Source organism: Callithrix jacchus, chromosome 8 (genome assembly GCF_049354715.1).
Source record: "Callithrix jacchus isolate 240 chromosome 8, calJac240_pri, whole genome shotgun sequence".
Taxonomy (NCBI): Eukaryota; Metazoa; Chordata; class Mammalia; order Primates; family Cebidae; genus Callithrix; species Callithrix jacchus.
In genome coordinates this window covers 66,962,176-66,977,587 of record NC_133509.1, presented here as the reverse complement: position 1 = coordinate 66,977,587, position 15,412 = coordinate 66,962,176, and the positions used below count along the sequence as shown (strand labels likewise).

Below are 15,412 nucleotides of genomic sequence, written 5' to 3'. Positions count from 1 at the left end.
TTGGGAGGCCGAGGCTGGCAGATCACGAGGTCAAGAGATCGAGACCATCCTGGCCAACACGGTGAAATTCCGTCTCTACTAATAATACAAAAAAATTAGGCGGGCGGGGTGGCACGTGCCTGTGGTCCCAGCTACTCGGGAGGCTGAGGCAGAAGAATCACTTGAATCCAGGAGGCGGAGGTTACAGTGAGCCGAGATTGCACCACTGCACTCCAGCCTGGTGACAGAGCAAGACTCCATATATATTCTACAATTCAGAAGAATATATTTTTTATAGGTAAAGCATAAAGAATAACAAGATGACCATGCATATACCCACCACACAGCTTTAGAAACTTCCATTTTTAAACTGTGTTTATCTAACAGTTTCCAAATGTTTTAATAAAAAAAAAAAGAGAAAAACAGGTAAGATTTGTAGAACTGTTTAGCCACCAACTTACTGACATAATAGTTCTAGGCATCTTGATGCTCTACACATCTTTACCAGTAGTATAACACCACCAGTCTGACCTCCCAACCCCAGCCTCTACCCTAGATGATAACTGAAACGAATTCATTTCTGTGGCCAAGGCTGCTGAGGCTACATTGTCTGGAAAGAAACAGAGGCATGTGTCAATCTCAATGGGGGCCTGAGGGGCTGTAAGTTGCTTTTCTCTGAACCACCCACTCTACTCTCAGTAGGCAGAAGTCTCTATTCACAAATTATCTGTTGATATAATTTCAGTCCTATATGCACATTATAATACCTCATTCCTGGGGCCCTGAGAATGCTTTCCTTGAGTACTACAGTGGCATATCTTCAAGTGATATTCAGTTTCTTCAGGTAATACCCAGTTCATGACAGGGCTGAACAATAGCTCCAATTTTTTCCTATATCCTCCATGGTGCCAGGGGCAAATATTCTTTCATTTATTTGTTCAACAAATATTTACTGTGTGCCAAAAATACGTGAGTACTCCACTAGGTAGTATACACTACATGGAGTATGGAAAGCAGAGAAAGGGCTCCAGTAAAACCCCAGACAAAGACCAAAAAAAAAAAAAAAATTACTAGAGATATGCTGATTACAAGGTAAGTGAAATCTCTGGATGAATGGAACAAAGTATAGATTATAAAATAATTGCTACTTTTTTGATAATAGGTGAATGAACTTAAATTATTTTTGGCTCTTACACCTTGAGAGATCATGAGGTCAGAGGATGTCCTCTTACATTCTACCACCCACACACCCCCTGCCACATTGTTATCTTGAGTGCACCAGAACTGGCAATAGTTCTCACTCCCTGAATACAGTAGTTTCTTAAGGGCAAGACCAAGTAGTGTTGCTTATCCTCAGATTCCCAATGGCAGACCTATAGGAAAACCTCAATTAAAAAAACAAACTGGTGAATTAATGATCAAATATTTGCTACATAAAATAGTCAATATCTAAAATAAAAGTTTTAAAGCCAATGTATAAAATAAGTTCTGTTATGAAATTTTCCCTTAAAATAAAGAAGTCATGCCTTAAGATGTTGATATACATACTGATATGTTTGATTACTAAATAGTTCTTAGAATTCTAAATGTTAAAGATTATTTTAATTTTTAAGGTATCTATAGAAGCTAGAGTTTTATATGAATGAGTGGAAAAAATGACTCCTGCACCTAACTCAGAAGACATTAATTGTTATATATTCTGGACTCGTATTCAGCCAGCATGCACCAGTGAGACCATACCATTTATATCTGCCACTCATTCTAATTGGCCAGTGCTCATTTCATGCTAAATGTTAAGTACATGAAAATGATGCATTTTATGTACTGTAAAATGCATGACAGTGGAGAAGAAAGGACTACAAAAGTCATAACACTATAGAAATGGAATTGTAGAAGGACAACTGAAAACTATCAGTCAATTCTAGTTATACTTTGATTAATCAAATAAGTATATTAATACGTCAAATAGTTGAGGTTTATTTTATATAAATAAAATTATATAAATATTATAAATACCTTTGATTGAAACTCCCTAAAAAAGAAAAGCCTTTCAAAGAAAGCTGAAATGGCTATATTGATAAAAGAAAAAGTAGATTTCAGAGCCAAGACTATTATCAAGGATAAAAAGGTCATTTTATAATGATAAAGGGATGATTTCATCAAGGGGCATAGCAATCCTAAATGTTAATTCGCCTAATAAGAAAACTTCAAAATACATAATGCAAAAACAGAACTTCAAGGAGAAAGAGACAAATTCACAATTATAATTGGAGATTTTAATGACTCCCTTTCAATAATTGATTGGTAAAATATATATATAAAGTAAATTAGTTCAACCATTGTGGAAGACAGTGTGGCGATTCCTCAAGCATCTAGAAATAGAAATTCCATTTGATCCAGCAATCCCATTACTGGGTATATATCCAAAGGACTATAAATTGTTCTACTATAAGGACACATGCACATGAATGCTCACTGCAGCACTGTTTACAATAGCAAAGACCTGGAACCAACCCAAATGCCCATCAATGACAGACTGGACAGGGAAAATGTGGCACATATACACCATGGAATATTATGCAGCCATCAAAAACAATGAGTTCGTGTCCTTTGTAGGGACATGGATGAACCTGGAGACCATCATTCTCAGCAAACTGACACAAGAACAGAAAATGAAATATCGCATGTTCTCACTCATAGGCAGGTGTTGAACAATGAGAACACATGGACACAGTGAGGGGAGCACTACACACTGGGGTCTGTTGAGGGGAATAGGGGAGGGACAGCAAGGTGTGGGGAGTTGGGGAGAGATAGCACAGGGAGAAATGCCAGATATAGGTGAAGGGGAGGAAGGCAGCAAATCACACTGCCACGTGTGTACCTATCCAACTATCTTGCATGTTCTTCACATGTACCCCCAAACCTAAAATGCAATAAAAATAAAAAATAAAAAAAATAAAGTCACTAATGGCATAGGGAGAAGATTTGAACAACACTAGCAACCAACTTGACCTACTGACAGTTTAGGTCAATTAGGAGAGTCAACTAAAACAGTAGACTATACATTTGTTTCAAGTGTCCATGGAACATTTACCAAGATAGATTATGATCCTAAAACAAGTTCAATAAATTTTAAAAGATTCAACTTATTAAAAGTATGTTCTCTGAACACAACTGAATTATAGACTTTTGGAAAATTCCCAAATATTTATACAATAAACAATGCACTTCTAAATAATCCATGAGTCAAAAACAAGTCAAAATGTAAATGAGAAAGCATTTTAAATCAATGAAAATAAACAGACAACATGAGAATCTCACTAAAAGCAGTACTTCGGAGATAATTTATAGCACTAAATACCTATACAAAAATGAGGAAAGGTTTCAAATCAATAACTTCAGATTTCACTCTAGAAAACTGGAGAAAGAACTCTAAGATGGTTTGCACAGAGAAACCCTGACACTGTGACACACATTTGATTATTGGCAAGCTATCCAGAGGATGAACTTTCTCAAAGATAACCCAAATCCTGCTAAATATCAGCTCTCAGCCACTGAGGATGTATGCCCACAGTCTCCGGATCTCATAAACACCGTAGGCAGCACTTGGCAGAAACAGTACGTTCTTTTAAGAGACCAAACAAAGAAGTTAAGAATTGAAAGAGGGACTTAACACATGCACACTGGATTTATTCACAGGAAATAACCCTGAATGATCTACCTTTTAACTAGATAGCTCTCATACTTTAATTATCCAAGTATATTTGGTTCATATTACTATTGCTGGGCACTTAAGACTAACCTTTCATTAATATGAGTTAATGCCCATTAAACAACTAGGTTGAGATATACAAAACTGCCATTTTTATACGTAAAAATTGTCAAATATTAGCAATTTCATATAGTGCAAGCTAATAATTCCTGAGGCTTCAATATGTTAATGTGTTAGATGAGCAATAATATTGCAGCTTTTCAAGTATATTAAAGTGACATTAATGTACAAACAGTAGAATAATATTCTTTTCAACTTTTATTTTTTAATCTCGAACCATGATCCTTGTCTCCAGAAAATCTTTCCTTGCCAAAGGTACAATTTAACATTCAATGTATCTAATAGGCCACTTTCAAATCCCCTTAGACATCCTTCTAAAAACCCCCAAGGGCTTCATGTGATCATATAATATACATATACATGTACACATGTACACACATGTAAATGTGTGTGTGTACATTTCAAGATATTAAAAATGCAGTTTTTGTTCCTGAGAAATTTATCCAAAGTTATGCACCATCAACGAATCTCAATTTAAGAACCTGACATGTAAAAAAGAACCATCAAAGCATAAATTTAGTTGCAACTCCCTATTTTACACATTACAATCTATTTTACACATAGATTCCTTAAAAGTGATCAGCTTTCTAAGTATGTTTAACACATACTAATTACAAAACCTCATTTACATATGTTTTAGGAATATGTCTGTCATGTGATATGAGCTTTGAATAAATGCTGGATTAAATAACTCACTCAGGTAGAAGTTCAAAAGCATCATTTATAGCATTCACACACTTATTATATAGCAGTTACATACTTATTTTATGTGCCAGACACTTGAAGCCAAAACTAAATTTGATGCTCTATAATACAGGTTAACACTGGGGTAAGAAAAACAATACTACAGCAAATTAAGTTAATTACACTGATATGGGCACAAACAGTAGTTTAAGTGAGTTTATTTGGAAAAGAGTAGAGTTGATTTTCATCTTAGTCTTAAAATAAAACCCAGACTCTATTAAGCAGTTTAAAAATATAAGAAAACCATATGTTCTGGAATATACTAAGAGGCTTAACATTTTCTCCCACTGTTTCCCACAAATACAAAAGCCTGCCTTTTGGAACAAGAGTAAGAAAAATTAAACAGAAAAAAGGAAGGTAAATTTTAAAGAGACATTTTACCACAAGCCAGATAAATCACACTTTGTGATTTATCAGTCTCCCTTATGCCCTAGAATTAAGTGAACTTGGGTAACAACAATACAAAGACTTTCATTTGGTATATTGTCTAGCTAGGGAGTGAAGCACTGTCCACCAACAGTGCACAGTGCTATGTGCAGGAGAGAAGCTTGAGACTCTCATGCCCAACTCTGAAACTGGACAGTTTAATGACTTCTGTCAGTCTTATAAAGAATGCCACATAAACAGTAGCCTACCTGAACTGCATGGCAAGAGGTCCGAAATGCGGTGTGGTCCTAAACAGGCTGCTGCAACTTCATGTCCCTCAGCCAAGCCATTCGCTTCTTCTGTCAGCTACTCCACCACCAACCAACAGGTTGAAAGCAGAGCAGAGAAAGCCCAGATCTTGTAACTCAAGTCGACTTGGTTTTTAATCAGCTGTCACTGGTTAACCAGCTTTACAAACAGAGAATCTAAAATACAACATATGACTTTCTTTCCATACCTGAACACTTAAGGGCTTTAGGTCTAACTGCCTAGAGGCTTGTTATGAACTGTGCTATAGTTAAGGTTTCAAATCCTCAGTCACTCAGCTCCCAGACTGCTAAGTGGAATTTCATTCCACATGTGCCCTCACAATTAACAGGGTTATTTTAGGCACTGACCTAAGTTCTCAGAGAATGTAAGCTGATGGCAAAGGGGTGTCTAATGTGTCAGTTGCTTGGTTACAATAGAAAGCTCGGATGTAAAGCTTACAATCTGTGTGCAGTGCTTCCTCAACACCCCACAACATGGGGTATAGTTTATTTTAGCTGACGAAACACTGAAGTTATACACCTATCTTTAAATACCCACAGAGAGCTTAGACTCATCACAAATAAACATAGAACTATGATAGTTTTGTTAGAGAGGTGGATTGTTAGGGAGTATAGAACTCAAGAGGGGCATGCAAGTGACTTGCCCAGCTGTTTTATGGAGTAATTTCAAATTCTGACTGGCAGTATCCATTCACATAGTGCATCATTCCCCAGGAAGTCCTAGTAAAAGGAAACTAACTGCCCAGGATCCCATCAAGAATATTCACTCCCTTCTAGGGTATTATAGAGAAAACTATAAATATAAGAATGCTCTAAGCATTTTTCATAATTATGAAACTTAGTTCTCCTTTAAAATTTGACACATAGCTACTAAAGCATGCTATCTCTAATAAATTACCCCACCTACTGGCTAATGTAACTGTTTTGCAGAAAAGAAAAGAAATTAGCAAAAAATAAACAGTAGAAGGAAAATACGTAAGGCCTCCTTACGATGTGAGTTCCTCCATGCCAGCACGAACATTCAGAATCCTGGAAGTAACACAGGATAAATTCGCAAATCTTCCAAATTTGTCATCAACACCCTACTCAGGGTTTCCACAAAAGTCAGAACTCCAGGAGAGAGTTTGGATTTCTGGGAAGGGGTGGGCATAGCTGGATATAAGGAAGAATTTCCTGGGCTGCAGATTTGCTGAGAACTACTTGTAGAAAGAATGAGTCAAACCTCATTATGAGAGAAGTTTAAATAAAAGGGTAAATAAATCTGTTGGGAATGGATAGCAGTGCTCTCCTGAAAGAAAGAGCACCAAAATGGATAAAGTCTGAAAGTCCCTTTTCTTTCCTTGGCTACCACTCTCTCAAACTTCCTGACAGTCAGTTCAGTGGCCCCCTCCTCTGGAAGCCTCATGATTCTGCTTGTCTGGTGTAATGCCCCCTCCTCAGTGCTCCCAGGCTTTGCCTCTGCCTGACATCTTAATGTTCTCTCTACTTCCCTCACTCCCAACTAAGAGAACTGTACTTGGCAGTTGCTATATCAGGGTCATCTCTGCAGAGCTGGTTTAAAACAGCACTGGGCCCTTAACAAATGTCAATGATTGATTGCCAAATGAATGAATTCTGGAATGTTTTAGCATCAATGGAGCACAGGTAGCCTGCTTCTGGCTTCAGCAAGCTATCCCCACCCGACCCCCAGTTCCCCAAGATATTGTTAGTTCAGAGTGACCAGCAGCCCTGAGGTGACATAATCATGTAGACTTCATTATAAAACACATTGCAAAACTCAATGAATATTTGATGAAGGAACAAACAAATGATCCAATCGCATACCAAATCTTTTTAGTAAGAGTGTGCCTTATGCTGGGTGTGGTAGCTCACACCTCTAATCCCAGCAGTTTGGGAGGCTGAGGGAGGAGGATCGCTTGAGTCCTGGAGTACAAAACCAGCCTGAGCAACATGGTGAAACCTTGTCTCCACAAAAAATTAAAATAAAAAATTAGCCAGGTATAGTGGCATAAGCCTGTAGTCCCAGTTACTTGGAAGGCTGAGGTGGGAGGACTGCCCAAGCCCTGGAAGTCAAGGCTGCAATGTGCTGTGATTGCACCAGTGTACTCCAGCCTGGGTGACAGAGAGAGACCCTGTCTCAAAAAAAACCCAAAAAACAAGCAAACAAAGAGTGTGCCTTACAGCCCATTCCCAGCCCCAATATTAAGCCAGGTTTGCTGCAGTCATTTATGACATAAATAAGAATCTAACTTCCCCAAGCCAAAAGGCTTTTACACACACACTTCCTTCTCAGACATACAGTTACCCTTTTTCTCCACCACCACAGTTCCCACTTTCCATATGCTGAAGTTCTTCCATTTGTAATAATAATACAGAAGGGAAGACACATCCCATAGTCAAAGTGAATTCACAATGTGAATTAATCACAGATTGTAATGGCGGCATTGCATTTGTATGTGTTTCGTCAACACCAGTTTGACATAAACTGGTGGCATTTTAACCTTTAAATTATTTGAATATCCTTTAAGAATAAGAAAAAGGCATATTTTCTAATAGGAGTGGCAAAAGTATTTGGACCACTAGAATATCTCTTAGGAGTTATTTTTTTCATCACTAGATTTTATCCACATTAAATAGCACAGCCCATGGAGATATTTTTTTAAGAGAGAGAGATAATCCCAGTTCTGTGGTCATTTATATCCTGGCAAGGGAAAAAAAGGGACATGTACTTCACAGGGTACTATTTTTAATTCTCATTTAAATAGCTGTCAGCTCTTGCCAGCACAAAAGAAGAAAGATGACAAAATAAAGACAAGATTTTCTGACCAGAACCAAGTATTAACATTAGTCTGGAAAGCTATGCTTATTTAAAAATTTACATATTCCTAAGAGAATTTAAGAAAAATCCAAATATAATTTTCCATAAATCTGCCACACACCAAAAGTTATGTGATATGTGTGAGAGAGAGAGTGTATGTGTGTGTGTGTGTATCCAAATGCCTCTCTCTCTATATATATATATCTAATATATATATATAGTTTATTTATTTTACAAACATTATATGTTATATATTAGGTTCTGTGCTCAGCTCTCAGAATTTAATAAACAAAAAGAACATGGTCCCTGTCCTCCAGGAAGTTAGAATCTAGGGGGAGAGAGAGAGAGAGAGAAAAGTAAATAATTACAATGTAGTTTGAGAAGCACAGTGATGTCTACAGAGTGTGTCAAGAGAATAGGAAAAAGAGGAGGGACGTCTAACTCAGAAAAAGACAGAGAAGCCAATTAAAGGATGTGAGGCAGAGCTGAATTCTAAAGGCCAAGTAAGAGAGAGCCAGACATTGGCAAAGGGGGAAAGCAGACAAGGAAGAAAAGGCATCACATAAGATGTAGAAGAATAGCATGAGGCACTTCTGCTGAGGGGGCTGAAATACCACAGTGTGAGAAGAGCTTAGTTTGCAAGGGTGGGAATAAGTAGAGAGGCAAGAGAATAGCTAGAGAGTAAGATAACCTTTTACACTTCAGGATAGCCCAGAAGAAGGGATTTCTAGGATCACAGCTTTCATGGATCTTAATCCTGAGGGACTTCTACACGCCTTTTAATGATAGAGAACTTCAATTAAAATGATTTAATTAAATCATGATTTAGTTTCCCACTTGAGTCATGAATCATTGCAGATAAAATCAATTGTTATATAAAAATTACATAGCTGATGTCTGAGATTGTGCTATACAAAATTTGCACAACCTATTATGGGTGTTGGTATAAACATAAGATTAATTTTTGAAAGCAAACTTACTATCTTTTAAGGCAATGATTCAGAATCACAAAGTCACTGGAGTTGGAAATATTCTGGTTCAATTTCCTCATGAAATAAAGGAGGAAATCAAGGTCTGGAGAGGTTGTCATATGCTCCAGTCACATGCTGGAAAGGGGTAGCCCCTGAACAAGAATAGAAGTCTCTGAGTATCCCATATCACACATTGCCTGCTTTCAGTATCTGATGCAGGGAGGATATCTACATAACATATGTAATTGTATTCTATGGGTTATAGAGAGCCATTTTTGGCTTTTAAGTATAGTACCGAAACTTTGAGTGAGATTTATATTTTAGAGAGATCTTTGCTTGTTTTGATAGAGGAGTGAGAATAGAGGTCTTTTCAATAACTCAGACAAATTATAACATATCTAAGCAAAGGCAGTAGGGATGGAAAGGAGTGAATAAACTATACAATATGGAGAGATATAATAGACATAACTTGGTAACCAGTTGGACATTGTGGGTGAGGATGCACAGAAGTTAGAATAAATAACTTCTCGTTTCTTGGCATGGGTAATTGATTAAACCAGAAGGAAGCATTTGGTGGGATACACATGAAGCAATTAGGGAGAAGGGTGATTCCACCCAGCTTTTGAGATGATCAGAATTAATCTGAAATTGATGGGGTGACAGATGCCACAGCCAGATCACCTTACCACTCTTGGGATAATAAATGTCTTTCCTGGTATTTGAGGTAGCTTGTGCTACATTTGTTCCTCCCAGAGACATGGACATAAAATTACCATCACTATTCCCTAATACTATTGCACTTTAACAGCATCTTAAATTGCCAATTTAAATTATTTCTTGATTTTTCCTTCTGACTCTAGCAGACTAGCCTATGTAGACCAACCACCTCGCTGAGAACAACTAGACAAGCTGGACAAATAATAGTGAGTATAGAGTAAATATCTTCATAGAGAATGCAAATTTAGAAAAGTAAGCTATTTGGCACCATTTCCCCACTCAAGGCCTTTACAGAGGTTGAGAAGCTAAGCTGAACTTCTAGCAGTTTTCGGTGCTAGAAAACTGGAGCTCAGAACCCCACAAGGAGAAGCAGCTCTGGTAAAAATCTAGGCTTTCAGAAGGACCTCTAAAGGACCACTTCAAAGGAGTAAAGGCAAACTAGAAATAGACTAGTCCTCACAAGATGAATCCAGCAATACATAAAAGTGATACATCCACGTTGAATTGATTCATTGCAGGAAAGTTAGGTCAGTTTCATGTTTGAAAAAGAAATTTTTAAAAATTATATGATGATCTGAACATATTCATTTTTAAAAAGTGTTTTATAAAAAGGCAACATTTACAGATCAACCTCATAAACATAAGTTGAGCAAAAGAAGCCAGATGCAAAAGAATATATGTGGCATGATTATATTTATCTGAAACACCAGATCAGGCAAACTGTTATTTAGAAATGCTTACATGGGCAGTAACACTGTAAAAAGCAAGGAAATGACGATCACTAAATCAAAAAGTTTATTACTTAGCAAGGGCCAAAAAGTATTCCATGTACTCTATTCTGATCAAGAGTTTCTACTTTCCTTTCTCTGACAAAGTTCTATTTATTTTTTTAATTTAGGTAGTTACAGGTCAGGTGCTTGTTTTAAAGTTTTTTTAATTAAAAACATTTTATATATACACATATCACATATATAGTAATTTAAAAACATGAGAAAGGGGCTGAGCATGGCAGCTTATGCCTGTAATCCCAGCACTTTGAGAGACTTGGAGTGGAAGTACTGCTTGAAGCCAGGAGTTCAAGACAAGCCTCAGCAACATAGAGAGACATCATCTCTATATAAATTTTTAAAAATTAGCTAGACATAGTGGCATATGCCTAGAGTCCTAGTTACTTGGGAGGCTGAGGCAAGAGGATCACTTAGGCCCGGGAGTTTGAGACTGCAGTGAACTATGAGCATACCACTGTACTCAGCCTGGGTAACAGAGTGAGACTGCATCTCTAAAAATTAATCAGTGAATCAATTATGAAAAAGGGAATGCATATTGATAGAAATAAAGGAAGACCTGAACAGTGAAAAATATTATGTTCTAAATGTAAAGACTCAAGATTATGGAAATGTCAAGTCTTCCTAAATTCATCTCTAAATGTAACATTATCCTAATAAAAACACCAAAAATATTGTATTTGGTACTAGACAAGCTGATTACAAAATTTTAATGGAAAAATAAGGTATAAAAACACAAAACTGGGGGATTCCTGGGCAAGATGGCTAAATAGGAACAGGTGTAGTTGGCAACTCCCAGCAAGACCAACACAGAAGGTGGGTGATTTCTGTATTTCCAACTGAGGTACCTGGCTCATCCCTTTGGGACTGGCTAGACAGTGGGTGCATGCCACAGAGGGTGAGCAGAAGCAGGGTGGGGCATCACCTCACATGGAAAACACAAGGGGTCGGGGAACTCCCTCCCCTAGCCAAGGGAAGCCAAGAGTGAGGGATGGTACCCTCCAGCTCAGATACTACACTTTTCCCACAGTCTTTGCAACCTGCAAACTAGGATATTCCCTTGGATGCCTACACCACCAGGGCCCTGGGTTTAAAGCACAAAACTGGGTGCTGTTTGGGCAGACACTGAGCTAGACACATAGTTGTTTTTTACCCCTGTATCTCAGTGGTGCCTGGAATGCCAGCAAGACAGAACTGTTTACTCCCCTGGAAAGGGGGTTAAAGCCAGGGAGCTAAGAGATCTTATTCAGTAGCTCTCACCCCCATGGAGCCCAGCAAGCTAAGATCCACTGGCTTGAAATTCTGGCTGCCAGCACAGCAGTCTGAAGTTGATCTGGGACGTTCCAGCTTGGTGGGGGGAGGGCCTTCTGCCATTACTGAGGCTTGAGTAGGTGGATTTTCCTCTCACAGTGTAAACAAAGCCACCAGGAAGTTCAGACTGGGCAGAACCCACCACAGCTCAGAAAAGCTGCTGTAGTCAGACTGCCTCTCTAGATTCCTCCTCTTTGGGCAGGACATCTCTGAAAGAAAGGCAGCAACCCCAGTGAGGGGCTTATAGATAAAATTCCCATCTCCCTGGAAAAGAGCACCTAGGGAAAGGGGCTGCTGTGGGCACAGCTTCAGCAGACATAAACGTTCCTGCCTGTCAGCTCTGAAGAGAGCACCAGATCTCCCAGCACAGCACTTGAACTCTACTAAGGGACAGACTGCCTCCTCAACTGGGTCCCTGACCCCCATGCCTCCTGATGAGGAGGCACCTCCCAGCAGGGGTTGACAGACACTTAATACAGGAGAACTTCAGCTGGCATCTGGCAAGTGCCCCTCTGGGATGAAGCTTCCAGAGGAAGGAGCAGGCAGCAATCTTTGCTGTTCTGCAGCCGCCACTGGTGATACTCAGGCAAATAGAGTCTGGAGTGGACCTCTAGCAAACTCCAGCAGACCTGCAGAACAGGGTCCTGACTGTTAGAAGAGAAACTAATAAACAGAAATCAATAGCATCAATATCAACAAAAAGGATGATATTGATGCATACAAAAAGCCCATCTGAAGGTCACCAGCATCAAAGACCAAGGTAGATAAATCCACGAAGATGAAGAAAAACCAGCACAAAAAGGCTGAAAATTCAAAAAACCAGAAAGCCTCTTTTCCTTTAAAGGATCATAACTCCTCATCAGCAAGGGCAAAAAACTGGGCAAAGAATGAGATTGACAAATTGACAGAAGTTGGCTTCAGAAGGTGCATAATAGCAAACTCCATATAACTAAAACAGCATGCTCTAACCCAATGAAAGGAAGCTAAGACCCTTGATAAAAGGTTATAGGAAAAGCTAAATTAGAATAACCAGTTTAAAGATGAACATAGGGGAGACAGATCCAAGAGGGCTGATTAGGAGCAGCTCAGGAGTGCAGCTCCCAGTGAAAGCATGGAGGGTGAGTGAATGCCGCATTTCCAGATGGATTTTTATTGCCCACAGACAAGGAGAATCCCAGGCAGAAGAGCCCCACGGGCTACCAGCGTGGTTGTTTTGGCCAGCTCAGCTGTTTTGGCTGGTGCGGCTGTTTTGGCCGGCACCCCAGCGTGGTGGTTCTCCGTACAAAATACATGGGTCCAGGCACTGTTTTAGCTAGTAATTGGAGCTCCTGGGAGACAGAGTCACCCATTCAACTGATTTAAAAGGGGACTGAAACAGGGAACCAGGCCAGGAGATTTCCAGGCAAAAAAGTGCCATGAATCTCAGCACAGCTGTTTCAACTGGCACAGTGGGTCGCCGCACAGGAAATCACACAGATTGCGGTGCCTTTTCAACAGGCAACTGGAACACCTGGGAGACAGAGTCAACCATTCAACTAAAAAAAAAATGCGGGGCGGGGGGCTCTGAGGCAGGGAGCCAGGTGATCAGGCTCGGCTGGTCCCACCCCCACGAAAAAACAGATATAGGAAATGCTCTGGATTGAGAGTTTCACAGCAAGCACAGCTGAACCTGGGATGGTCCAGCTCTGTGAGGGAGGGGTGTTCGCCATTACTGAGACAGTCCATCACTACAGAGGTAGTTTGCCATTGCCAAGGCAGCCCACCATTACAGAGAGGGTCTGCCATTACAGAGCTGGGCTGCCATTGCCGAGGCAGTTCTAATTATACCTGTATAAACAGGACAGCAGGGAAGTTCACACGGCAGCTGGGCAGAGCCCACAGCAGCCCAGCAAAGCATCTGCAGGCAGACAGTGACTAGGCTGCCTCCTCGCTGGGCAGGGAAGCCCTGAAAAAAGGCATCAGCACAACAGAAACTCATAAATAAAGCCCTAACTCTCCAGGACAGACCACCTGGGAAAAAACAAAAAGTGGGGAGCGGGGGTTAATGAGTTCTACTGCAGCATATTTAAACGTACCTGCCCAGCAGCTCTGAATGAACAACGGAGCTCACAGCTCAGCATTTGAGCTCCTATAAAGGAAAGACTGTCTCCTCAAGCAGCTACCTGACCCCCATATATCCAAAGAGCCACCTCATAAAGGAGAGCTCAGACTGACATCTGGCGGGTATCCTTCAGAGACAAAGATAGCAGAAGAAGAAATTGGCAGTAATCCTTACTTTTTGCAGCCACTGCAGGTGATCCCCAGGCAAGCAGGGCCTGGAGTGGACCTCAGCAGTCCTACAGAAGAGGGGCTTGTTAGAAAGAAAAGTAAGAAACAGAAAGAAATAATTTCATCATCAACAAACTGGACATCCACTCAGAAACCCAATCTGAAAGAAAGCAACTACAAAGATGACAGGTGGACAAATCCACAAAGATGGGAAGAAACCAGTACAAAAAGGATGAAAACGCCTGAAACCAGAATGCCTCTCCTAGAAGGGATCCTAACTCCTCACCAGCAAGGGAACAAGGCTGGATGGAGAATGAGTGTGATGAATTGACAGAATCAAGCTTCAGAAGGTGGGTAATAAGAAACTTCTGTGAGCTAAAAGAACATGTTCTAACCCAATGCAAAGAAACTAAGAACCTTGAAAAAAGATTTGATGAAACGTTAACAAGAATAAACAACTTAGAGAGGAATATAAGTGAATTGATGGAGCTGAAAAACACAACACAAGAACTTCGCGAGGCATACACAAGTTTCAACAGCCAAACTGACCAAGCAGAAGAAAGGATATCAGAGCTTGAAGATCAACTCAATGAAATAAAATGAGAAGACAAGATTAGAGAAAAAATGGTAAAAAGGAATGAACAAAATCTCCAAGAAATATGGGACTATGTGAAAAGAACCAATCTATGTTTGACAGGTGTACCTGAACATGACAAAGAGAATGAATCCAAGCTGGAAAATACTCTTCAGGATATTATCCAGGAGAACTTCCCCAACCTAGCAAGGCAGGCCAATATTCAAGTCCAGGAAATACAGAGAACACCACAAAGATATTCCTCAAGAACAGCAACCCCAAGGCACATAATCATCACATTCACCAGGGTTGAAATGAAGGAGAAAATGCTAAGGGCAGGCAGAGAGAAAGGTCGGGTTTCCCAAAATGGGAAGCCTATCAGACTCACAGCAGATCTCTCAGCAGAAACCCTACATGCCAGAAGATAGTGGGGACCAATATTCAACATCCTTAAACAAAAGAACTTTCAACCCAGAATTTCATATCCAGCCAAACTAAGCTTCATAAGTGAAGGAAAAATAAAATCCTTTACAAACAAGCAAGTACTCAGAGATTTCATCACCACCAGGCCTGCTTTACAAGAGCTCCTGAAAGAGACACTAAACATAGAAAGGAACAACCAGTACCAGCCACTCCAAAAACATACCAAATGGTAAAGAGCATCAACACAATGAAGAAACTGTATAAACTAATGGAAAGAACAGCCAGCTAGCATCAA

The 15,412-nt window shown here is 39.7% G+C and overlaps 1 protein-coding gene across 4 annotated transcripts in view; it reads right to left on the bottom strand.

Annotated features, from left to right (window-relative positions):
- The window catches only part of AKAP6 (A-kinase anchoring protein 6), a 549,073-nt gene that overhangs the window by 359,942 nt on the left and 173,719 nt on the right, over positions 1 to 15,412 (bottom strand). The window contains exon 1 of one of the 4 annotated variants that reach the window (XM_078334756.1): positions 5,191 to 5,536. The exons of the other annotated variants lie outside the window; for them this stretch is intronic. The gene's annotated coding sequence lies outside the window, so the exon portion shown is untranslated. Of the gene's footprint in view, positions 1 to 5,190; positions 5,537 to 15,412 lie in introns of those variants that run through there. 4 annotated transcript variants of the gene reach the window in all.